The sequence below is a fragment of the Dermacentor variabilis genome, chromosome 3, assembly GCF_050947875.1.
Source record: "Dermacentor variabilis isolate Ectoservices chromosome 3, ASM5094787v1, whole genome shotgun sequence".
In the NCBI taxonomy this organism is placed as follows: domain Eukaryota; kingdom Metazoa; phylum Arthropoda; class Arachnida; order Ixodida; family Ixodidae; genus Dermacentor; species Dermacentor variabilis.
Genome location: NC_134570.1, coordinates 52,646,291 through 52,672,787, shown reverse-complemented (window position 1 = coordinate 52,672,787; position 26,497 = coordinate 52,646,291). Strand labels below are relative to the sequence as shown.

Here is a 26,497-nt window from a genome sequence, read left to right as displayed (position 1 = left end):
ACACAGCTCAGTGTACCACCCACAGTCGAATTCCGTTGAGAAGCTCCACTCCGTCATGAAGCGCGTGTTGAGAGCCTTGTGTTTTGAACATCAAACTGACTGGGAGCTGTGTCTGCCTGGGGTGATGTTTGCATTACGGACCGCGCCGCATGCGGCTACGGGGTTTTCGCCAGCTGAGCTGGTGTACGGTCGCTCGCTTCGGTCTCCGCTTCGCATGCTTCGAGAATCGTGGGAAGGCAGGGGCGACGACCCAGTCGTGGTGGAGTACGTGCTTAAGCTCCTCGAACGCTTAAGAAGGGCACAGGAGTTGTCAGGTGAAGCAATGGCAAAGGCCCAGCAGAGGGCCAAGGTTTATTATGATCGGACCGCCAGGGCCCGTCGTTTTGAGGTGGGCGATGAGGTCATGATATTGCGCACATCGCTAAACAACAAACTAGACGTGCAGTGGGAGGGCCCAGCACGAATTGTTCAGAAACTGTCGGACGTTAACTACGTGGTGAGTCTGCCAGGAAAGCGGAAAGCACAGCAAGTTTACCACTGTAATCTGCTCAAACCTTATAGACAAAGGGAAGCAGTGGTGTGCATGATGGTAAACGTTCCTGAAGAGCTTCCGGTCGAGCTTCCGGGACTAGGCTCAGTGACGAACAGGGAAGACACCGGTCAAGTCATTAGTGACCTTATCAGTAAAGCACCGCTGTCGCCTGAGCAGAAAACCGAACTACACCAGCTCTTACAAGAGTTTCAAGGTCTGTTCTCTGAGAGGCCTGGTAGGACTTCTGTCCTTACTCATGACATAGAACTTACCTCCCCAGAGCCAGTACGATCCAAGGCGTACCGGGTGTCACCCCGCCAGAGCGATATTATGGAGGCTGAGGTAAAGAAAATGCTACAGCTCGGTGTTATTGAGGCAGGTGAGAGTGATTATACCTCCCCTTTGATTTTAGTTGAGGTACCGGGCAAGGAACCTCGTCCTTGCGTCGACTACCGCAGGCTTAATTCCATCACTAAGGATCAAATTTATCCGATCCCTAACATCGAGGAGCGCCTTGAGAAAGTTAGTAGCGCTCAGTTTATTTCCACCCTAGATCTTGTCAGGGGTTATTGGCAGGTTCCACTTACAGAAGAGGCTAGTAGGTATGCGGAGTTCATTTCACCAATGGGAACATTCCGTCCTAAAGTGTTGAGTTTTGGTTTGAAGAACGCGCCATACTGTTTTTCAAGCCTCATGGATAAAGTGTTGCGGGGACAGCAAGAATTCGCTTTACCGTATCTAGACGACGTAGCGATATTCTCCGCATCCTGGTCTGAGCATATGGCACACTTGCGGGCAGTGCTAACCCGCCTGCGCGAAGCGGGCTTGACAGTCAAGGCTCCCAAGTGCCAGTTAGCACAGGCCGAGGTTGTCTACCTCGGTCACGTGATTGGTCAGGGTCGTCGCCGCCCCTCTGAAGTAAAGGTGGCCGCTGTGCGAGACTTCCCGCAACCGCGCACGAAGACCGATATTCGGTCGTTCTTAGGTGTCGCCGGCTACTATCAGAGGTACATCCCCAGGTACTCTGATATCGCGGCTCCCCTGACGGATGCTCTAAGAAAAAGAGAGCCCCAAACAGTCGTCTGGGACGAGACAAAGGAAAGAGCTCTTAGCGCCCTAAAGAGTGCCCTAACAAGCCAGCCGGTGCTACGATCGCCAGACTATACAAAAGGGTTCGTTGTTCAGTGCGATGCTAGTGAGCGAGGCATGGGCGTTGTACTGTGCCAACGGGAAAATGGAGAAGTAGAACACCCCGTCCTGTATGCTAGTCGTAAGCTGACCAGTCGTGAGCAGGCGTATAGCGCCACCGAGAAAGAGTGTGCATGTCTCGTGTGGGCCGTTCAGAAATTGTCATGCTATCTAGCCGGCTCGAGGTTTATAATTGAGACGGATCACTGCCCTCTCCAATGGCTGCAGACCATCTCTCCCAAAAATGGCCGCCTCCTGCGCTGGAGCCTCGCTTTGCAACAATATTCCTTTGAGGTGCGTTACAAAAAGGGGAGTCTCAACGGTAAACGCCGATGGCTTAAGTCGAAGCCCCTAACGTAGGAATCAGCCTCAAAATTGTTTGTTACTGATGTTTTTCTTCCTGAGGCAGGATTTTTAACATATTGCTTTTGTTTAGTGTTTCAAAGTGATGACATGCTTTCTAGTGCAATTTTCCAATTTGTGGACGCGTTCTAAGTGCTGCTAGACTACTGTAAGGAACTAGGCAGTGGTATAGAAGGGGAAAGAGCCTGGCAGGGCTTAGTGAGGGTTGTGCCGTGCTTGCTGACTGAGCGGTTGAGTTTCAGCGTAGTTCTAACGATTGCCGGGAACGAGACAAAAATGTGAACTCTCCCGAAGTCACTTTGCAGTGTCCTGTGCGAACCTGAACGAGAGAACGAGGCCTTCTCTGTGCGCTGCGCTCAAGAAACGTCGAGGGACGCCCGACTTCGGTTATGAGCATCATCGAGCGACATCCCTCCGGACAGCGGATGCAGTCCCCTGACCATCGGGATCTCCTTCCCCCGGCGGGGCGGTCTGTTACGTTTCGCCTACGACGCGCGGTTTAGCCGGCGCGGCTGCAACAAAGCGGCAGACATTTTGGCCTGTTCGGCGCCGCGCTACGCCTCCCCGCCAAGCGCGTCCCGGCATGTTCCGATGCCACGTGTCTTCATGTGCGTGTGTGAGTGTATGTGCATATTGTTGCCCACGCTTGTCGAAGCGCGGCAGCCGGGGAGAGGAGCTCCCAACAACTGTGAAGCAAGGGGGTCCGAGCGGCGCCGACACGACGGCTGCTCCTCCTTCTCTTCCCATTGTGCCCACGCTTGTCGAAGCGCGGCAGCCGGGGAGAGGAGCTCCCAACAACTGTGAAGCAAGGGGGTCCGAGCGGCGCCGACACGACGGCTGCTCCTCCTTCTCTTCCCATTGTGCCCACGCTTGTCGAAGCGCGGCAGCCGGGGAGAGGAGCTCCCAACAACTGTGAAGCAAGGGGGGGGGGGGTCCGAGTGGCGCCGACACGACGCTGCGCCACCTTATCCCTTTGTTCCCGAGCGGCACCGTCACGTGCTCGTCTATGGAGGGGTTCCTTCTTGCCCTCAACTGCGAGAGTATAAAAGCAGCTGCCCCCGGACGCCAAAAGGAGGGCTCCGATTTCTTCTGTTGAGTAACGTGCTCTCCCGTCTCTCTACTTCGGTCAACCTGACCGCCAACTCTTTGCGATGTTAGAATAAACAAGTTGTTTTGTTGTTACCAGTCGACTCATGCTTTGCCGGGACCTTCGGATGCTTCCAGTTGTACCCCAGGCCGCCAGGCCAACGCTACCCTTGGGGCTTACGACCCAGGTGCAACAACGGGCGTCAGCGCCGAGTTCCCAACAACTCGCGCCAGCGGTGCGATCACAACAGTGCCTACCTTGTGCACGATCTAGAAGTCAGTGTTGTCGACGGGTTGCTAAGGCGCTGGCACACGCGATTCGTTAAAATTCTTACGGGCAACCTCCATCTTCCGACCATGCCTTATTAGCGACCAACGAGTCAATGGATGATTTTATTAGTCTTCTTTATCTTTAAACACGGCGTGTTTCTCATGGTAGGGTACTGTATTTGTCAGGATTCGACTCGTTAGTCAAATTATGTCCATCGGTTGTGTGTTGAACCTTTGACAACTCCGTATCCTGAGATTATATTTGGGATTGGGCTCAGTAAATATTGTATCTGTTGTTATGAGCACGTGCGTGCCGCAGCGTTCTTTTTTTTTGTCAGGATTTTAAACGAAAAATTCGGTACAGACACTCAAGACTACTTACGCGCGGGAGAGTGGGAAAGCATTATAGTCGGTTCGGTGAAATGTTTTCGATTGATGTTTGAGACATGCATCAAACTCCTTACGTTTGAAATGTTCGGCAGCGTAGTGGGGCGCGAATGGTGAAATGCTCTTGATGGACAGAATGTACGTTATGTGCCTCACGATGCGGTTAAGTAGAGAGTGCACATGATTGGGTCGTCGTCGAAGAGCTGGCTACATTCATGCAGCCATGCAGTCATGCAGCCATGCAGCCCACGGGCGTCAATGAAAGCACTAGGGCACACCTTTAGTCAGGCAGAACCGTGGAGCTGCCGTGTCGTTGGGTAAGCGTGCTCGTCGCGCACCACGGAGGCCCGGGTTTGAATCCCACCCAGGTCGAAATGTCCTTGATTTTCTTTTCAAGGCCATTCATTTACTTTGTCTACAGGAACCTCCCCGAGAAATTTGACGTCAGTCGGAGCATTTTTTCTTGACCCGTTTTTACTGTTTGCGCCGTCGGCCATTTTTGATGCCATCTCTTGGTCGCGCCAAAGGCTACGGATTTTCACGTAATAGGACATATGATGCTTTTGCATTAAAAATCGTCTCTCCTTTGAAAGCACAGTAGTATAATATTATTAGTAGTAGTAGTAGGAGGAGGAGGAGGTCAGGAAGAAATAAAGAGAGGAGGCACGGATGTTAACCAGAAATGCTAGTAAACGTTTATTGCATGAAGGGGATTGATGGGTGAGTGGGTGGGGCCCTCAGTCCAGGGCTCCACTGGCTAAGGCCAGTGGAGCCTTGGACTTAGGACCACCACTTAGGAGGGCCAGTTGGCTCTTCCGTTCCGCGCTAGGAAGCCAGATCTCCCACTGCCTTTTTCTGGGTATTTGCCCCAATTTGAGGGAAATGGTACTTGGGTGCCAATTAACTGCACTCTCAAGTAATGTGGGCATGAGTGGGCCGCTCCTCATACCACGGGCAGATGTCCGCGTTTTGTGTGGGGCTTATATGGTGTTGTCGGTATAAATTTATGTACGTGTTTGTTTGTAGTCGGCACAATCACAAGCCCGTTACGCGGTAAGGTCCTGGTGCGTATTACTATATTTTTGGCGGTGGCGTCATTGGTTTTCCAAGACATCACGTGAGTTTGTTAGAGGTTCGTCGATAGGATTGGTCGGCGCTCGGCTGTAAAATGCGTGAGCTAGCCGGTCCGCCCTTTCATTTCCCTCCACTCCTGTGTCTGCTGGGCGCCATACGATGGCATGATATTCTTGTAAGCCACGTCCCAAAATTTGTAAGGCCGCCTTGGGGATGTTTCCAATTAAATATAGGTGGCAGGCTACTTGGCAGTCTCTGAGTACCAAGGCTGACTCTTCTCTCCAGTCTTTATCATTGATGGCTGGGACGATTGCTACCACTTCTGCCGTGCTGACTGAGTTAGCTTTGACAGAGGCTGTTATGGTTGATCGCTGTCTTACATAGATCATTCCGGGATCTGAGCCGGAGCGCTTTTGTAGGTTCTTAGACCTTGCCTGCCTTCTTGGTAGGTGATTCTTAGGATTCATGTTTTTTAGTATTGGGGAGAATAGTATTCGATTCTGTATTTCCCGGGGCATTGGGGTGGTTTCCTCGCTTATGTACTGTGCACGTAGGGGATACCGTAAGCGCTCGAGCAGGGCCCTGCCTGTATTGGTGACATTGAGTCTTTCCCTTTGAGATATTATCACTGCGGCTGCGTGCTCTTTGCACATGTACAAACCTAGGGCCTGTGATAGTTGCGGCAGCGAGGAAACGATTGAACATATCCTCTGTCATTGTCCCCGCTACAGCTCCCAGAGACACTCGCTCGTGAGGGAGTTGGCACGCCTCGACGACCGACCGCTTTCTGAGCAGACGATCTTGAAGTGGCGGCTGATGCACTCTTCACACCAGAAGGCGATGAAGGCACTGCTGAAGTTCCTCCGGTCAAGCGACCTGTTTGAGCGGCTTTTACACCCTTGAGTTCCTTCGTGTGCGTGTTTTTTCTTTCTTTTTCTGTAATCTCCCTCTCTTTGTATGTACGTGTAGTTGTCTTTATCTTCCCGTCTCCCCTTACCCCTTCCCCAGTGCAGGGTAGCGAACTGGATATCTATCTTCCGGTTAACCTCCCTGCCTTTCGTATCTCATTCATGTATATATATATATATATATATATATATATATATAGGGCCTTCAGTCGATCTATGGCGGTATATTCAGGTAGGCTCAGAGCGGTTTTGTGCGGTATGCGTGTCAGGATGTTGATGGCTCGTCTTTCAGAATTTGTAGGGTGCTGGTAAGGTAGTCTGTATGTCACCCTTCTGATTATGAAAGCGTGTATCAATCCGATCGTTTCGTCCTCAGCCCTTCCTGTGGGAGGTTCGGGCCACTTGATGCACTGTACATTTAAGCAAGAGTAGGGCGTGATCTAATCTGCTGTTACTTTGCAACAGGAGGCCCAGAATTCGCAGTTTTTTGCACTCCCCGTATCGGTTGGTCTTGGAGCGTTATCCAGATCTCTGGTTCTGTGCGCGTGTATTTTGCTTTGATTCGAATAAATTCCGATTTCTCCGGCGCGCAGCACGTGGCCGCCGTGTCCGTGAAGGCTCCGACTTTGTTTGTTGTCTCCTGTACGGTGTTTTCCTTACGCCCACTTGAACCTGTCGAGACTCGCAAGGTAATATCGTCGGCGTACAGTGCGTTATCAAGATCTGGTATTGTCTCAAGGGACAGGCCGAGCCTTTGCATCTCGTTGTTAAATAGCAGCGGTGACAAGATGGCGCCTTGCGGGATGTCTCTGCTCGGTATCTGTTCTTCTTCCGATCGGAGTGAGTCTACACCTGTGGTGGCTTTACGCTCAGGCAGAGGTAGGCGTTGGTTTTCTTGCCACAGCTCAATTCTTGCAGCTATTGCAGCATTAGCTGGCGCGATATGCTATCGAACGCTTTCTTAAGGTCTAGCGCTACCACTGTTCTATCGGAGCTGCCTGTCGAAGGGCTTGAGACTTCGTCTCATAACACGAGGAAAATGTCTAGGGCGGGTAGATGGGGCCGAAATCCGAACATTGAGGGTGCGAAGAGTTGGTTGTTTTCTATGTGAGCGGTTAAGCGCGTTAGCACGACTTTATCAAATAATCTCCGCAACCAGGATGTGGGGGAGATTGGTCGCAGATTTTGAACGTTTTTAGCCTTCGCACGTTTGGGTATGATGATTATTGTAGCCTGTTTTCACTCCCTCGGATCCAAGCCAGCATCCCAGACCTCTGTGTTAAAGAAGTCTGTGATTTGATCAACGGTTTCGTAGCTGATATATTTCTTATCAGAAATATCATTAGTGATTTGATCACTTTCCGGGGCTGTGTGTTTCTTTAGGGACTCCTCTGCTGCATGTACCTCCGCTACAGTTATTGGGGCATCGAGCACATAGCTAGCTGCGCCGTCGTAGGCATGATATTGCTGCTTTTGTGGTGGGTTTGCTATATAGGTTTCTCTAAGTTTCCGAAAGAATTCCTCATCCGTAACTTCGAATTCGCTAGCTATTTGCCTTATCGTTCTGGAGGTGGCTGCTTAAGTGCCTGATGGGTCCATCATACCGCGTAGTACGGCCCACGTTGCCTTTGTGTGCAGGGTACCCTGCATGGACCCGCAGAATTCCAGCCAATTGTTATCATGCAAATGTTGGGTGTATTCATTCGCCTCTTGGGACAGTTTCACTATTCTAAGTTTTAGCGTTCTATTTTGCCTGTGTCGTCTCCATCGTCTTATGAAGCTGCGCTTGACGTCCCATAGACGCAGTATAGTGTGGGTCGACAGCTGGAACGTCGTGTGCTAGCGCCACCTTTTTGGTGGTCCACCTGTAGGCCGTCCGTATTTGTTCAGCCCAGGTCGTGGAGTTGAGTTGGGTTGAGTTGTTGTAGGCTACTGGTCGTGGAATTTTTTAACTGGGTGTTTGGTTTATTTTGCCGATACGCTTTCCAGTCAATGATTGTTGCTTGACCCCGTGGTCGTCTGATCTTGGGCGAGTTTACCGAAATGCTTATGATGCTGTGGTCGCTGCCTAGGTTTTCGTCGAGGTTAGTCTAGCTGATTCGGTCTAAGGTCTTTGCATACGCGAGGTCTGAAAAAGTGTCTCTTCCTGTTCGTGTGGGAGAGTCCAGGATTGTGACTAGCCTCATATTCATCAAAATAGCTTTTTAAGTTTTGGAGCTCGGTGCACATTTGTTGTAGAAAATTCTGCATTTGCTGCTTTAGTGTTGCGATCTGATTGGACGGCATATCCCGATTAATGGGGTCTGGCTTTCCAGATTCCTTAGCTATCCCCCGTTTCGTATTTGCAGGCCTGAATTGAATTTGGGTGGAGCGGAATGCGGCCAGCTCTTGTTTGATTTCTGTTAAGCTTGCTTTGGGCAATTTGTTTTCGGCAAGAATGCGTTGGTATTCCGGACTTTCAGCTATGACTTTGGCAGTACGGGTTCTGCTTCAGAGATTCCTTAGCTATCCCCGGTTTCGTATTTGTAGGCCTGGATTGAGTTTGGGCGCAGCAGAATGCAGTGAGCTCTTGTTTGATTTCTGTTAAGCTAGCTTACAGGAATTTGTTTTTGGCAAGAATGCGTTGGTGTTCGGGTCTTTCAGTTAAGGCTTTGGCTGTGGATGACGCAACGTACGCCCAGTTTACCTGTGGGTTGGTTTGTTGGTGGCCTTCCTGACGGGCTGCTATGGACATTGTAGAGGGTGTTTGGGAGACGTTTGAGGGTTTTGAAAAAGAAAAAAAAGTTCGTGGCGGCTCGTTCTGCGAGGTCTGGATCGCGATCGAGATCACGTCCTGGATCTTGATTGGTGTCTCACTCGCCGAGTGCGGCTGTCGGGTCCGTGTCCGAGGCTCGGGAATTCTAGGTTGCTTCTTCCTCTTCCGAGCTGAATCATCGGGGTCGAGGGTTGCGTTGCAGCTTGCTATTGATATATGGTGGAGCTTTCCAGGATGGTTTATTGCGCTGAGATGCTTCGGTTTACTGCAGCTGACGGTTTGGCTTCAGTCTTTTCTTGCAGCTACTGTTTCCTGTGAGGTGTGGCGCTTCGCACGCGGTGCAGCGCGGGGCGAATTCGTGTCCTTCCATGGGGTCCGATGTGCCGCACGTGCGGCACACTTGGAGTGCTGAGTCTGGGCAAACGTCTGTGCGGTGTCCCACTTGTTGGCATAGTTTGCATACCTGCACCGTATCTTTGTAAGGGTAGCACGCTAACTCTCCTCCTTGGTAGCAGACGTAGCGTGGTACAATATCTTCGTAAAAGGTGACCACTGCAGTCTTTGAGTCTCCGAGCATGCGAGTTTGGATGACTCCTACGCTTCGCGATCGGATGCGTAAGCTGACCTTGAGGGTGTCAGGCGGGGTATAGGGCAGTGTACCATGCATTACGTCGCGCACAGCCTCGTCTCTAGTAGCCACGTACGCATTCACGGCATGCGGCCTGCCGTTGATGACGATGGAGGTGAGTTTGCTAACTCGTTCCGCCAGTTCTTGGAAAGGGGTCGATACGATAAAAATAATGGAGCGCGGTTTAATACGGAGCATAAAGTGCTCACCTCGGATGTGTCCGTTGCATGTGGCGATGACCACTTCGGCGAGCAACGGGCTTGTGAGGGATTGGATTGGAAGTCCTTGGTGGAGCCTCACGACGACTTTGAAATCATCGCGTGGGAGTGGTGGAAGTTTGCGGCATTTTGGCCGTTGTTCTTGATTCCCGGAGGAGTTCTCAGCGTCTGCTCTTTCGAAGCTGGGCACTTTTCCCGCTGCTTGTTATTGGCATTTCTTCGCTTGCGCTTTACGCTGTCGCAGGGTGAGTACCGTTTGCCAGTCCTCTTCTCCTGCGTTTGGTGCTGCCCTCGGACCGCCGCCGCTGTAGCTGCTGGTCGGTCCTATGGTCGTGGGTTTGGATGCTGGGGTTTCGGTGTCGCGGCAATCCATTCCTTTGGTGTCTTCGTGACCTCCGGGGCTCCAAGTTGCGGGATTCTTCGCGTCCGCTGCGCCAGACGCCGGTGTTGGCGCCGCCATCTGCTGCCGCGTTCCTCGGCGTTCCGCCGGGCAGCTGCCGCTACCACCTACGCTCCAGTAGGCTAAGCGTGGTGCTCACGAGGTTGGTGGCTTCTAAGGCTCGCGGTGGGATAATAAAAGGTCCCTGGTCAGAAATTGGGTTCTACAGGCTCCGTTTGCATTCACGCATCGAATGGCGTCCGCCAGTCCGGTATTCTTGAAGAAGTGTTCGCTGAAACGCATGGGTATTCGAAGAACGATGTGAGCGCAAGTGCTTCAAGCGGGGCGCTCATCTCGGAGTGCGTCTTTGAAAGCTCACATGTATTGAAAAGTACGAAAGGATCGGTTAGGGAAGGGACTTGCACCGGATATTGGCAACGCCTTTATTGAACAGTTTCTTATTGACTTCGCTGTCTTTGATGTACGAGTTCCTAGGACTGGTACGCATCTGCGAAGGTTGTGGCTTTGTGTGCGTTAGTGACAAACATTTTAACAGCCCAGTTTGAAGCATGTGTACTCTATGGTCGAAAGTGCTAGCTTAAAGGATATGAATAATATGTAAACAAACTTTATGCTCATGTTTATACAATGTTTTGCCACATTGCTTGTGAGATATGTCGACAAGATCTCCAGAATACCTAGGACAAACATCGATGCTTTTCGAGATAACGAATTTTAGCAGCGCTACAGACATTTGGCTCCATCGATAGCGAAGAGCTGGAGCTGGGTATGTCGTACAAGCGCTGGCTTGGCCTAGCGGTAGCGCGCAGTCTTCAGCCGTTTCCGTGGCGGTCGGCTGTGGGACTTTATCTACCGAGGAGAAAACTTGAGTGTGTTGGGCGCCTCGTGCTGATGTTCTGCCCGTTCTGTCGTCGTTCTTGCAGACATGCCATCTGCGTTCCGACCGAGTCTGTATAACATGGAAATAGGTTACTCGTGGCAATGAATACGACACAATGACGTCATTCTAGCCGCCATGTTGGAGGACTAGCACGTTGAGAAGCGGTGTTCGTGATGTAACGTGAAAGCTATTATACCTCTTAGATGACGGTTTTCTGGCATCTGAAGAGTGGCATCCCCAGGAATGTTTTTCGAGGGGGGTGGGAATTCTGGTTAATTTCGGGCGTAGGAGGTACGTGTCCAGTGTGCCCCCGCCCATGACCTGAAAGTTTCGATCAGGGTGATTTACTGCTCTTCTTTAGATGCCGTAGACGGTGGTGGCGCTATGTCGCGTTTCACCGCCAGGGGGCTGATGGTTGCAGTGCGCGTTCTTCGCCGGTGTTCTGGGGGGTTATTCTGTAAGAGTCCACCTAGTGGACTGTGCAATTCGGCCGCTGCTGATTGGATGCGACTGTACGAGAGAGGAGGAGACGAACGGCCCTAGCCAATCAGCGGCGGTCGAAATTGACAGCTGTTGCGTTTCGCCTGCGACACGTGGTTTTGCCGGCGCGACTGCGGCGGGGCGGCAGACATTTTGGCCCGATCGTCGTCGCCGCAACACTCATCGCCAGGTGTTTCCAGGCGCGACTGCGGCGATGCGACCGCCTAGGGATCATCCTCGCATTCCAGTCATTGTGCCCGAAACAGGCGATGCCAAAGCAGGGATCTCATTCCAGTCATTGTGCCCGAAACAGGCGATGCCAAAGCAGGGATCTCATTCCAGTCATTGTGCCCGAAACAGGCGATGCCAAAGCAGGGACCATCCTCTCATTACAGTCATTGTGTCCGACCGGCAGCGCCACGACAGGGTGCTACGAGATCGTGCTCGACATGGTGCTACGGCATCGCTACGACAGTGTGCGTCACCATTAGCCCATTGTACATTCACGTGCTCGTCTTTTGAGGGGTTCCTTCTTGCCCTCAACTGCGAGAGTATAAAAACAGCTGCCCCCGGACGCCAAAAGGAGGGCTCCGATTTCTTCTGTTGAGTGAAGTGCTCTCCCGTCTCTCTACTTCGGTCAAACCTGACCGCCAACTCTTTGCGATGTTAAAATAAACAAGTTGTTTCGTTGTTACCAGTCGACTCATGCTTTGCCGGGACCTTCGGATGCTTCCAGTTGTACCCCAGGCCGCCAGGCCAACGCTACCCTTGGGGCTTGCGACCCAGGTACAACCACGGGCGTCAGCGCCGAGTTCCCAACAGATCGTACCAGCAGTCGGATCCAAACATCTGGTTGGCAGCGGTGAGATCGCCTCCGACTTCAAACAACTGTCTGCCAGCGGTGAGATCGCGACAACGGTGGCCAGCAGCGAAGAGATGCAGTTGACGGTATGCTGAGCAGCTCAACGACGATCCGGGAGCAGTGCAACGAGCCCTGTGTGACGACTGGTTGCCTGCAGCGGAACGACTGCGCGGAATTCCTGCCTGCGAGGTTTGGTGAGTGCGGGACTTTCTTCTTCTGAGCTTTGCCAGGCTTTTGTTAGTGTCAGAAACAGAGCTGGTAATTGTGGTTGTCGTTGCTGCCGGGTTAGTTGCGGCAAGACAATAGTAAGCAGTAGAGAAAGCAGCATTCAGAGCAGCCATGGATTTGAAGTCGTTGCGCAAACCGAAATTGTTGGAGCTTGCAAGAGAGTTGGGTCTGGATGTCTCGGACAAACTCAGAAAACCGGAACTGATAAAGGCTATTCTTGAGTTAGAGGCTGAGGATGACGAGCTGTCGGAATGCCTTGAGACTATTGAGGAGAGGTCAAAAAGACAGGAGCGCGAACTTAAAGAGCAAAAAGAGAAACAGGAGCGCGAACTTAAAGAACAGAAAGAGCGAGAGCAACAAGAGCGTGACCGTCAACACGCTTTGGAAATGAAGCGTCTTGAGGTAGAAATGGAACGCGCTCGTAATGGAAGTCAGGCACACGGTGCAGGAGAACGAGTATTGTTCAAAATGACTGACCTGATGCGGCCGTTTAAGCTTGGAGAGGACATTGGTTTGTTCCTGGTTAACTTTGAGCGAACGTGCGAGAAGCAGGGGTTCTCTCGGGAAACGTGGCCACAGCGCTTGCTCACTTTGTTACCCGGCGAGGCGGCCGACGTAGTCGCTCGCTTGGATAGAGAGGAAGCAGAGGATTTCGACAAAGTAAAATCGAGTCTGCTAAAAAAGTACCGGCTGTCTGCGGAGGCGTTCCGTCGGAAGTTTCGGGAAAATGAGAAAGGCAAAAGTGAGTCATATACAGAGTTTGCGTATAGGCTTATGTCGAACATGCAGGAGTGGCTCAAAGAAGAGAAAGCGTTTGGTGACCACGATAAAGTTCTGCAGTGCTTCGGGCTAGAACAGTTTTATAGTCGGTTACCGGAGAACGTGCGATACTGGGTCTTGGATAGGCCAGACGTTTGTACGGTGGCTAAAGCCGCTGAGCTAGCCGAGGAGTTTGTGACGCGTCGGGCTCGCGGAGCTAAGGACGGTCAAAAGGGTGAATTTGGCTCGAAGTTTGAGAGGCCGAAGTTCACACCCATGAGAGCAAAGGGGGACACGCGTAGTGCGGATGCGAGCGAAAGCAGTCCGACCAAACGTAAAGAGACGGCGGCAGCCAAACGCAGAAAGCGGTTCGAGATGAGGCGAGCGCGCTTGTGTTATACGTGCCAGAAGCCGGGTCACTTTTCGGCGCAGTGTCCGGAAACAACACCAAAAGTTGTGTTTTTTTCAATAGGCAGCACTGACGAGAACATGAAGCTTCTCGAGCCTCACATGCGAGACCTCCTCGTAAAGGGGAAAGAGCCTGGCAGGGCTTAGTGAGGGTTGTGCCGTGCTTGCTGACTGAGCGGTTGAGTTTCAGCGTAGTTCTAACGCTTGCCGGGAACGAGAACAAAAATGTGAACTCTCCCGAAGTCACTTTGCAGTGTCCCGTGCGAACCTGAACAAGAGAACGAGGCCTTCTCTGTGCGCTGCGCTCAAGAAACGTCGAGGGACGCCCGACTTCGGTTATGAGCATCATCGAGCGACATCCCTCCGGACAGCGGATGCAGTCCCCTGTCCATCGGGATCTCCTTCCCCCGGCGGGGCGGTCTGTTGCGTTTCGCCTGCGACACGTGGTTTTGCCGGCGCGACTGCGGCGGGGCGGCAGACATTTTGGTCCGATCGTCGTCGCCGCAACACTCATCGCCAGGTGTTTCCAGGCGCGACTGCGGCGATGCGACCGCCTAGGGATCATCCTCGCATTCCAGTCATTGTGCCCGAAACAGGCGATGCCAAAGCAGGGATCTCATTCCAGTCATTGTGCCCGAAACAGGCGATGCCAAAGCAGGGATCTCATTCCAGTCATTGTGCCCGAAACAGGCGATGCCAAAGCAGGGACCATCCTCTCATTACAGTCATTGTGTCCGACCGGCAGCGCCACGACAGGGTGCTACGAGATCGTGCTCGACATGGTGCTACGGCATCGCTACGACAGTGTGCGTCACCATTAGCCCATTGTACATTCACGTGCTCGTCTTTTGAGGGGTTCCTTCTTGCCCTCAACTGCGAGAGTATAAAAACAGCTGCCCCCGGACGCCAAAAGGAGGGCTCCGATTTCTTCTGTTGAGTGAAGTGCTCTCCCGTCTCTCTACTTCGGTCAAACCTGACCGCCAACTCTTTGCGATGTTAAAATAAACAAGTTGTTTCGTTGTTACCAGTCGACTCATGCTTTGCCGGGACCTTCGGATGCTTCCAGTTGTACCCCAGGCCGCCAGGCCAACGCTACCCTTGGGGCTTGCGACCCAGGTACAACCACGGGCGTCAGCGCCGAGTTCCCAACAGATCGTACCAGCAGTCCGATCCCAAACACAGCCCACTAGGTGGACTCTTACAGAATAACCCCGCTGCTCCGCGTCTCCTGTCGACATACGCCGTTTCTTCGAGTCGTCTTACCACAGCTTCGCGTAGGCCGGCTCCCACAGTGCGCGGTATGCGCATGACTTTGGAAAGCGAATGGTCGGAAGAGCATGTGGCCTGCGTAGAGTAAACGCGCGGAGAAGAGAGCGCAGCTGCGCCCGGGGCCGTTGCCAATTGCCTTCGTCGTCACTCTGTCGTCATTCGGGTGACGTCATGCCCCCGTCTTATTATCAGCGTCGCGCCAAGCAAGGGGAAAAGAAGAACTGTCTTAATATCTATAAAGACAGCAATTTTCATATTTCCGCAGCTACGTTCATGCTCGACGTTTGTCACACGGTCCAGCACTGCATGCATAGTGCCACGCCGCTGTCTAAACCCTGTCATGTAATCGCATAGCACTTTTGTGTTTGCGCACCAGCATTTGAGTACAGTTCTACCACTTTCTTCATTATGCTCTGCAAAGGCAGCTTGTGAGGCTTACGGGCCTGAAGGACTCACGATAAATTGGGGTCTTACCAGGTTTAAGGATTACGATTACGCCTGAAAACTTGCATGAAGCCCGAAGTAGCTCCTCTACCTGGAGGACATTAAGTAACTCTGAAGCTGCCATTCTGCATGCTGGTGTGAGCTTTCTTTTACGTTATATTTGTAAGGCCACTTGGGTATGGAGTATTCTTTGTACAGCAGGGCGCTATTGCTCAGCTCAACTCATTTAAGGTAAATTTACGGCAAAGTTGAGTATGTCGTGGTAAAGAATAGGTGCGAGCTTTCGGGAAAGCGAGGGCTGCAGAAATAGCAAGTCGATTGCAAGTGATTTATAACCAAGGTCTTAGTATCACCTCACAAAAATCATGGGCAGTGATTACTTCCGCTGACGTGCGAGCTGTAGCTCGGACACGGAAAGGATGGTTCCTGCCTGACTGGGTCATTCAATCAGCAGTCAACCGACCATATGAATGAATGAATGAATGAATGAATGAATGAATGAATGAATGAATGAATGAATGAATGAATGAATGAATATATCTTTATTTCCAATAGATTGGGGGAGACAGGGAAGAAAAGCTGCAAGTGCAGCTTGAAATTCGAGGAACTGGCGGGAAGGGAGTCAACGCCGCGCAAAATTCAAGCGAGCATCTGCTACATAATTTCTGCAGGCGTCTCGGCGACGTTGCATGAATTTCTTGTGCGCTTTTGTTCGCCTTGGGTGGTCCACCGATTTATCGATTCATTCACTTGGAACTCTTTGTGGATTGGATTGTTGGTGATATTATCGTCCATAATAACAAATGTAGCTCATATTTGCGTGATAGCATTTTCTTTTAATTTCGGGCGTAGGGTGCTGATTATAGGTACCGGAGATTCGCCGTCCATCGCTTCACTGGAATCAAATAGTTTTCTACGACGTGTTGAGCTACGACACTAATTCAAAAAATATTTAACTTGCAAATCAGGGGTTCCACTGCGTAACCTTGCATTATGTTTTAACACCTTACAAGTGGGTTGTTTATCCATTCTTATTTTTTTTTGCACAATTGAAATGACCACTTTGGGTAAACTTTCTGCTACGTGGACAAGAGAGAAGTGTCGCATGACCATATGGCATGACCATGACTTCGGAGGGTTACGCCTCCTTGTATGTGTTTGTTCGCGCGATTCTTGTATCACAGTATACTTTTGTGTAGCTTTTAAAGCCTTCGTATATTCACACACCATATCTTGAGAAGAAACGTCACATGCCAAATCTGAAATTTCCCAGAATGACATTTGTCGCGAAGTTATCTATTGCCGTGATGACAAAAGCCTGAGCTGCCTGTATATTGTACGGAAAGTAACTGCAAATGTTAACTGAGTACAGCTCCTCAAGATGGAGAGTCGGAGTGTTATTCATTGCAAATGTTAGCAGCATAATATATGTTATTATGCTACCGTTTGAGCATCGGCTGTCCTTATTGAAAACAAGGGATTCGAGACGGGTTTGTAGTTTCTGCTGACAGAGCTTTGCCGACTAACAGATGCCAGATTTCTTTGATAATCTCGATTACTTTAAATGATGATACTTTTTTAACTAAATTAACAGACCAAATAATTACCTACTTGGGAACATCTCATTGAAGAATACAAGCCAGCCAGCACTCAAAACGTAACGTTTTGCCGGGTCTCTGCGCCGGTCTCAGAAACAAGTGCTCAAAATTAGCTGCACCAGTAGGTGTTGCCGCACTATGAGAAATGCAGCTTCGAAAGCTAATAACTGGAATTGGAATGGATTTAACTGCGATATTTTGAGTCCGCAAACTTGGAAACTGGCGCGTGGCACATAGTTTCTTGCAAAATGTTTTGCATAGTGCATTGCATGAATTCACTTTTGCAGTTGCAACATGCTCTGTAAACGAAATAGATTAAAATAATAATAATAATCAGTGCTATTTTGTTAGTTATTAATCGTAACGAAGGCAATCAGGCAAATTACGATATCGGCTGCACAAGCACACCATGTATCAAGGACGCATTGAAGTAGTGCCTATCACTTCGCAGTTCGATTCTGTTGATACATGTTATTTTCTGGTTAGTATTAGTTGATTGCGCAAGATGCCAATGCTTCACCAGTCGCGTAGGATGGCACAAAGTGAGAGACGGGGCCAAACGCGTCATTTCGAACTTACCATTTCCTGTCTTCTAACTGAATCGTTCAAGTCGCGTGACATTTTGCCTACATCCATTCCACACGTCCACTTTGCTTGACTAGAAAACTGTCGCCATCGGGCGATGGAGCTTGGAGGAAAAAATTCACAGTCAGTCCACTCACACACAGGTGTAGGTCCACAGGTGTACGACCAGCCGAGCTGTATACAGTAAGCCGTCAGTTGTACGAACGTCGGTTTAACGAATATTTCAGAATACCGAACTTTTGGGATTTCCCCGACAGTTTTCCTATGCATTCAATGCAAAAATCTATCAGTGAAACGAATTTCTGAACAGTGACTATTTCAGTTGAGCGAACTTGATCAGCGGATCCGGGCTCATTTTTGAAATCAGTTCAGCTAAGTTTCGCGTTCTGCAGCGCTGGCTTAACCGATGCCCGCCTCCCCCAAGTCGCCCTTCCAGCGGCGGCTATCTCCACTGTGACAGTGAGCTGGTCACCTGTGCGGAGCTATCAGACCTGCAGATTGTTTCCAGTGTTCATCTCGAAGAAGAAGAGTGCGACTAGAGAGATGCAGTGACAGAGCCAGATTCAAATCCTCTCATTCTAGCCGAAGCTGTAGGATATGCCTTGGAAAGCTGCGAGACTTCGTGTCTCAGCAACAAGCTGTGGCAGAGGAAGTGGGCAAAAACAGAGGCTCTCAGGACAGCTTTGTTACTTCTTGCTCCTTAAGAGCGCCAGTGCAAATTAGATTTTTTTTCAAAATGAGATAGGCAGCAACGTAACTGTTACGCACTTCGTATATATTGATGTACATAACTCCATAAATCACTTTTCACACTTTTGACTCGACGTCTGCTGTGGCCTATGCTGTTCCATATTCTAGTGAATATTCAGTCTAGAGAAATTTCAGTTAAGTGAACCATTTCCTTTGGTCTCTTGAAGTTGACTAAAGTGGGAGTTCATTGTATAGATATAAATAAAATAAACCAAAACAACAAAACATTATAGCACAAGTATGTACTTTCTTATGCTTATTTGTATTTACGTTTACGTCACGACCATTGGAATTATTGCTTTACGGTCGCTATGATAGACGGCCATGGGCCCTGTGACGACACTGGAGATGTTCTTAGCGAACGTTAGGTCTATGCACGGCCGATGGCGCGTTGTGGAGACATTGGTCTTGGCGCAACACTGAAGGGCCAACTTTCCGTCGGAATGAGGCACATCGACGTTAAGGTCACCCACAATGACGACGGGATTGGGGTCCACCGGGAGGATCCACTCAAATGGGTCGATCATAAAGTCTTCAAGGTCCCCTCTTTGACGTTGCGGGATGAACGTACACGGTGGCGACAACAGGGCGCAACGGCCGTGCTGTCGTTCTTTGCGTAGAACCCACCGACGCCCCGCCTGGGAATCGAGGCTCCTGTCGCACGCGACGGCATTGTAGTCATCCACCTGAGAAACAGGGCATCGGTCCAGGTCTGGGACAGGCACATGAGAGGCATGTCCCTCAGCACGGCATCGCGGACGATATGCGTGGCGCGAAGACGCAGCGACGTCACGTTCAACGTGGCGAGCGCGAGCGAATGTGGCTCGAGGAGCCGAGCAGCGCACGCCTGGGTTACAGTAGGAAGATGGTGTGTGTTTAAGCGTCTAAAAGGTCACGATCCAAGTTTTCTTTGGCATGTTGGAACCTGTGATCACCCTTGGCGTTGCAACGGTAAGGTACAGACGGTTAAAGTCGGTGCAGCGGCTCAACTCCACGTATGCTAGCTTCCGTGGGTGCATCCGGTCGTACTCGTGCACCACGTCAGAGTAGCACCAGTACGACGCACATCACGCAAACGCACATCACGAAACGCTGGAAACTAGCCTAAAATAGCTCCGCTGTAAAAAAAAAAGGATGACTCAGTGACCGTAGGTTCGGTGCCCCGCCAAAAGAAGGGCCGGCTCGCATAATTTTTCGAGCGAATACACCACAGTCCAAGTGCTGTTCTCACTCAACGAAAGCTTTTGTCTTTCTTCCCTTCATTTGCTACACTTACACCAGTTTCTGTTGAGTTCACCTTAATGTTCGCTGTGGTAAAATTATTTGGGTAGCACTCTAATCCAGGGGCAAAACGCACAAAGGAGAGAGAGAGAGAGAGAGAGAGAGAGAGAGAATATATTGACGGAATGCAGAGAGGTTGGCTTGAAGCGATTTCCTCTAACCTGCCCGTAAAGCACGCCTTTGTATACCCTAATGTAATTTTTATCGAGCTCATTGCTTGTGACCGCTCTGTGCCGTTTCTGTATTCTTGTCTAGGACGGTACGACCGTACAAGAGAAATGCATTCGGTGCTGCTTTCGCCGAGAACGTCACGTAAACGAGGACATGAAGCTGTCTATCAGCAGACTCGCTTTATTCAAAATGTGACAATATTTTTTCGTATGCCATAGAGCCTGTCGGAAAAATTCCTTGAGCCTACTGAAAGCAGTAAAAGCTTCCATGAAATTTCTGCAGCGCCAAGAATAACAGAACCTCAAGCTGAGTACGCAGAGGTGAACAAGATTATCCCCTCATCTCCCTATACAAGGCGACTTTGTCGGAAACTTCTACTAGAAGGTCTGTAGCCTCTCTCACACAGAAATGTATAAATCGAAGAAAACCCAAGAAAATCAAACAGCCATTCGACGTAGAAGCACCAGAAAATTAAATGTATGTTTCCAACCACGTGACCCGCATCGAAGGGTGCTGATAGTGCTTGGTTTGCAAGTTCTGGAAGCTAATTGTGGTAGCTACGAGCTACAACGAGTGTGCCAGTGATGGTCGCGTGGGGGTCCACGTAGACTACCACAAGTGCACCATTTGCAAGCAATAATTTGTGCTATTGTGTTGTCATCTTTTGCCTCCTCTAGCTGCCTCGCTTTGCCCCGGGGACGGGGCAAAATTAAACATCGCTCACTTTTTCTAAACAGTCCTTATTCAATACTCACGCTAATTGCTTTACCGAATATTTTCCTGAAGAAGAAGGAAGGGACTCGGGGGACAATATGAGCTCATTTTTTTTCTCACAATTATCAATTTAAACAAAAGCAGCATCAATTTGAAGATCTCTTTCTCGTTTTGTTCCACTGTACTCCAACTGTGTTATCTTTAGTGCAATCGCACCAGTTGTCTGTTGCATGCTCTTGATGTAATTGGAATATGGTTGTCTGATATCGAACGCAAACCGCGTAAGATGCTAATATCCAGGTATGTACATCTGCAGGTGCTGATATCCAGGTATTGATCTACTTTATCCAGGTACATTACTACATGACATTACGTTGTCGAGGCACAATAGCGCTGTGTTTCGGTAATGCTCACGGGAATTAATGCAGCGTTCGGGCGAGAACTGTAGGCAACATTTACATTAGTGCACTATTATTTTGTCACAATGATTTCATTTGATAAACTGTGCTTTTTAATGTTGTATATTTCTAGCCCGCGCACGGCAATAAGAGAAACAGATAGATTTTTTTCCCGGTCGAGACATAACGTAAGGAGAACACGCATGTCGATGCATGTCACGAAAGAAATTTAAGAATAAACTGAATTAGTATTAGTTTCGATATATTGAAATTTGTTTCGATTGTGCGGCGGTTCCTATATTTATGATCGTGCTGTTATTGCCGCCAATCGTACGAGATTTCGCCAAACCGTTTACTCCAAAAGACGGTTAGCACGGAGCAACAAGTCAGTATAGGTACGTTTTAGGGATTCGTTTGTAATGTATTGTAATGTAGATAACCTCGGTGCTGCTTACTATGACATAATCAGTACACAAGTAAAAAGATGTGAAGCAATACACGCAATTTTACGAAAGCTCGACTTAATTCTACCCTCGAAGCTTAAGGAAAGGCGCTGAGTAAGCATAAATTTGATTGCGACCGGAACTACGCGACGCTGTACATGGAAGAGTTCCAGTTTGAATGTTGGAATGTTAGACTCACCTTTTTACAAAATGTTGCACCGTCCGCCGCCCACGAACATAACCACTGATGTTTCCCTTGAAACAGTTCAACGAGTCCTTAGACGATGGCACGGTAAACAAATAGGCAAAAAGAAATAGAGGAAACGAACTGGACGCTGTGCTTCCGTGTGCTGTTAAGCAACCAGAAACGCGCGGCTATTTCACTCCTTCGTTATCACAGTCTTCCAGCTTTGCTGCAGTACATCCAACAAGGTTGCCATCATAGCTGCATTTGGCTTGACGAGTAGTTCCTGGTTTGTCTCAACGAAAAGGTTAGTTCTCCTTGTGTTCTAACCCATAAGTTAGGACATCGACTATTGAGGTCATTTCTTGTTCTTCTTTAACCACCCGATGCGACCTTAAATAAAACAAAAGAATGACGGTTCAAGAGCTACGGGTTAGAAAAGGCGTCACGTTCACGTTTGAGCAAAGGCCCGGGCTCGCCGCAGAAGCGCTCAATACATCAAATGCTGCGGGAAACTCGTTGTGTTTGCAGACTGTTGTCTGCTAGGCCCGCCGTTCTCGTCTTTTCTTCTGCCGACGCCAACGACACGAGGAAAGCTCGTCGTAAATTTGATGCGCGTGGCAAACGCAGTATGCAGCTGCGATGAAGTCCTTACATAAGGGGAACAGTGATCAGCGGTTGCTACAACAACCGTTCTTCGTTCACATTCTCAGCGGCTCGTTGCTTGCAGACGACGAGGTGCAATCGGTTGACACAACAGACGGCACCGCCGCACGGACACCCGCGTTGATGCAGCAGACGACGCTACCGCATACGTTCTTCTCTGACACTCTGTGACAGATTATTGCATGCAGACAAGGTCTGTTCAGACGACGCAGGAGGTGACACAGGCGGGTACTAGGCTGATCCAGCTAAAGACAACACCTTAGTCGTTCCGGTGCGGCACTCGAGAGCAGATTATTGCTTGCAGACGACAAGGTACGTTCGGACGACGCAGAAGGCGACACCACTGCGCGGACGCGCGTTGAAGCGACACGCACCACCGTAAACCTTGTACGACACTCGGCGGCGGGATATTTCTTGCAGACGACAAAGCGCGATCGGTTGACGCAGCAGGCGGCACCACCGCCAGACACCGAAAGATAACGGTATGCCGCCAAAGCGCGGCGCGTTTCAGCCTTGCTCGTGGGTTAAAACAAGCCTGCGGAGTTTTTTCCGCGACTCCTGGCGCTCGCTGTATGCTCTGACGCTGTGATCTTCGGATGTGGAGAGGAGAAGAGGGCACGTGGTAGTATGCTGTAGCGGCGAAGTGGGACCAGAAAGGAGGCGAGAAATGTAGCCGAAGCAAAGGGCGCTACCTCTCTGCAGCTTGAGAGGAAAGGACAGATTGTCGCTGCACGTGGGGGCGGAGGAGATAGGTCGCTCGCGGAGGCCATGCCTCGCGCGCCGAGCGCAGCTGAGTCGTGTGTGACATCTGGTGATAGGCGTCGTCGGTGCAGCTTGTTCGTTGCCTATGCACGGGGAAAAAAGTGAAAGAGAAAGCAATGTACTTTGCCACTGATGAAATCGCCTGCGTATGTCGGTCCTATCGAGGAGAGAGAACTGAGCGCTGCTGGCCCACGGCTTTTATCTTGCAGTACTCAACGTATTATACTATACACTGATTGCATTTTCTTTGTTTTCTTTTCTATGTTCTTCGTAAGGCAATATTTGAAGGAGCGCTAACATTGATATTATATAATTGTTTACGATGTATTCTAGAGTGTTTAAGAATAAAATATTTTAGCAAACGCAGCAAATATGTCCATTCCAAAAGGGCAACACGTTCAGTGTGTAGCCCCATGATGTTTTTGCATGGATCGAAGTGCAGTAAGTGTCCATATTGCGAACATGCATGTGAAACTTTGCAAAGTGTGTACGTGATGGTATAGCTACCGATGATATCAGTGCTATCACTAAAATAACCACAGTTTAAAATAAACAAAATTGCCGCGCGACTGGTCGCTCGAGGCACTTTGTGTGTATTCGCGGGTTTCTTTCACGCTCGGAAAAACACTTTTATGCAGCATGTATTGAGGAACTGAAAGCTGTACCGGGAGTTTTTCATGGCGCTCTACAATTTTCTCATTGACACTTTTCATCTAATTATAATATTTGAGAACTTGATTAATTATTTAAGACTAATTAAATAATTATGCAGAATGAAAAAATAATCTGAGTATCTCCAAGCGACGGCAAACAACATTCATTACCTTGGTTCTGTCCAGCTATATGACATTCGTATATATTTAAGCTATGGCTAAAGTTAGCTGGGACACCATGTGAATAAACAGCAAATTTCGTGTTTTTTTAGTGGAATTGGGATTATTTCGAGCTTAGAATCAGCGATTTAATCAGCTATCCAATTATTCAGTTCGAAAATTAACATGGCAGCCTTGTGTTACAGATATAGTCGCGAATGGCCACGCAGATGTTCGTGTGGCTAAAGCCCGATGAAGAAGTCCCGAAGGAGAGGATATTTTTGTATTTAAAAAATACCCAATTTTCGCAATAACAATTCGATTTCCTTCCTCTGATTACTAAATCGACGGCATGCTAGTAGAAAGTGGTCAATGTCGTCAGATCCCTGGCAAATAAGACAGATGCAGGGGTGGGACTCTGCGCCTCTTGCGCCATTTTGATACAAACGCAAATTCCTTCCTCAAACTGCGCCGAACACAGAAAATTGACCGTATTTGCGCCAGAACGGCTCCGGCATGTGTGGTCCGGTAGCGACCGCGAATAGCGAGCGGATTCGTTTTTTAAAAAAATAAGAGTGCAGTCGTTCACACTCCGCACACCGCATGACGGCGCCTCCTGCAGAGTTTCTCGTAATTTTGGGCACTTCGGATACGACTTTTCGGCGCCTGTAACACGACTTTTCCACGCTTCTAACACGAGTTTTGGGCGCTTCTAAGACGATTTTTTGACGCTTCTAACCCGACTTTTCGGCGCTTCTAACATGATTTTTGGGCGCTTCTAACACGACTTTTCGACGCTCCTAACACGACTTTTCGGCGCTTCTAACACAACTTTTCGGCGCTTCTAACACGACCTTTCGAGGCTTCTAACACGAATTTCGATGCTTCAAACACGACTTTTCGCCACTTCCAACACGACTTCTTGGCACTTCTAGCACGACTTTTCGGTGATTCTGACACGACATTTCGGCGCTTCCAACACGATGTTTTAGCGCTTATAACACCACTTTTCGGCTCTTCTGAATCCCTTTCCGGCTCTTCTAACACCACTTTTCGGCGCTTCCGGCATGTTGCCGGCGCGCCCGCGCGCGGCCACTCCCGGATGTTGTCGCTGCTGTCGGAATGGCCAGGGCGGCTGTATTTAGAGTGTATTAGAATACGTTTGGAGAGGGCCGAGCGGCGCGGTGCTCCCTATCTGAGGCGCAAAACAACGAAAAGCAGGCTCAAGGCGCTGCGAGCGAACTAGATATTAGGTATGAGCGCACTGCAGTGTGCTCAGCGGGAGGGCGTCTCGTTCCCTGGGGCCGGTATAGCGTAAAACTATTACCATCTTATTCTATATGGGCGAGGCCTGGGCCATTTTGACCTATCACGAAGGGCTACTGGCGGATTCGGAATAAAAACAGAAACAAACGTGAAACCAGAAGGTTAGCCATTACGTGCTTTGGAATCACCCTGGTCTATTATGTAAAAAAATGGCTTTCAGAAAGAGTTCTAGTTTCGCCTAGAGGCGAAGCATCCATTGCGATAGCAAATTAGTGGACAGCTATACAAAGGAAGGATAGTTGTTTTATCCGTCGTGTGCACTTGTAATCATTGGCTTACTAACTAAATTAACAAGCACGGTGTCACGTGCGCACAAGCAAACGTGAGCACATCTCACTCCTTCACCACGCGCACTCACTGTCAAAACACTGGAGGGAGGAACCGCGCTACCAGCAGTGGGCGAATTAACTTTCATGCTGCTTCTCGCTTCAACGCGAACTAAGTGGAGAAAACTCGGCGTACACGAAGCTATCAACACTCGGCGCTTGTGCTCTGTCCATCGCACATTGCGGCCGCGAAAGCCGCGTCATACGCGGCAGCCCCCGGAGTAGAACGCCCTCTCCCGTCTCCCCGGCGCCTTGTGAGCGACGGAGTACGACGCACTTCCTCTTCCCTTTCCCATACGCGCCCGAGATTGAGCCACGATCGTCGGCTCTCAGTAGCACATGCAGCAAACGGCGCGCGGCGATGATGTCATCGTCCTTGAACTTGTACGGAACGTCATGGCGACGCCGACGACGCCGGCACAAATGTGCCTGGAGTATTCATATAATTGCTATCACAATAATAAACCACAGTAGTTCATAACTCACACTTCTTCGTACGTTCTGGTGGTGAAGCGCATTTCCAGGCACTTCGCCCACAATATCGAGCCAATAAAGAAAATTGTGTTTATAAGAAGTGCTTTGGGCTGCATTTCAAAATGTCTAACTCAATACTGGAGAATACATGTTTTCTGATTGTTATCACTAATTAAAGATCTACAGGCACTATTACCAAAATTTGCATACACAGGCGGTTTCATAATCACAGTAATCTGCTTCGAAATTCAGCTTCAGACGTTGGTTAAGACAGTTGCAGTACAGCGCTCGTGTTGGTTTATTCATTTTCGTCGTGGTTTCGAAGTGTGCTGCCATATTCCATATTACATGTTCCATTATTCCACCAAAATTCAGATTGGCCTGCTCCAAGCTGCTCCAAAATTTAATTCAGTCTGCCCCAATCTGCTCCAAAATGCAATTTTGTCTGCTCCAAAGTGCTCCAAAATAAATTTGGGCAGTCACACCCCCGCAGATGTGACAGTGCGAGACAAAACCGGCATACGTAAAAATTTAACGGTGGGATGCGGCAGCGTAATTTTGTCACGGAGATTTCTAATTCACGTGTGGGACACCATTTATTGTCCCATGAAAAGGACAGATGATTAAATTCCGACATTTGAATTTTCAATTTTGTTGAATGTTCGAAAAGAAAATGTCTACACCTGGCCCCAGTAACATAAGCCGAAGTAGGCATAACGGACATAACAGGTCCATCAAGAGAGATCCGCGCAAGTGTGTCAGCCATTTCTTTTAAGAACATACTGCGATGGCCTGGAACCCATACCAATCGCACCAGACTTAGGGTTCAAGGAGTTAATGATTTAAATGTATTGGCTACAGTCGTGTC

The 26,497-nt window shown here is 49.5% G+C and overlaps 1 protein-coding gene across 2 annotated transcripts in view; it reads right to left on the bottom strand.

The window, feature by feature from the left end:
• LOC142575601 (solute carrier family 35 member G1-like) overlaps positions 1-22,522 on the bottom strand; it is a 78,293-nt gene extending 55,771 nt beyond the window's left edge. The window contains exon 1 of one of the 2 annotated variants that reach the window (XM_075685089.1): positions 21,279-22,522. The gene's annotated coding sequence lies outside the window, so the exon portion shown is untranslated. The remainder of the gene's footprint in view (positions 1-21,278) is intronic. The other variant, XM_075685087.1, reaches the window with a different exon arrangement.
• Positions 22,523-26,497: the final 3,975 nt, after the last annotated feature.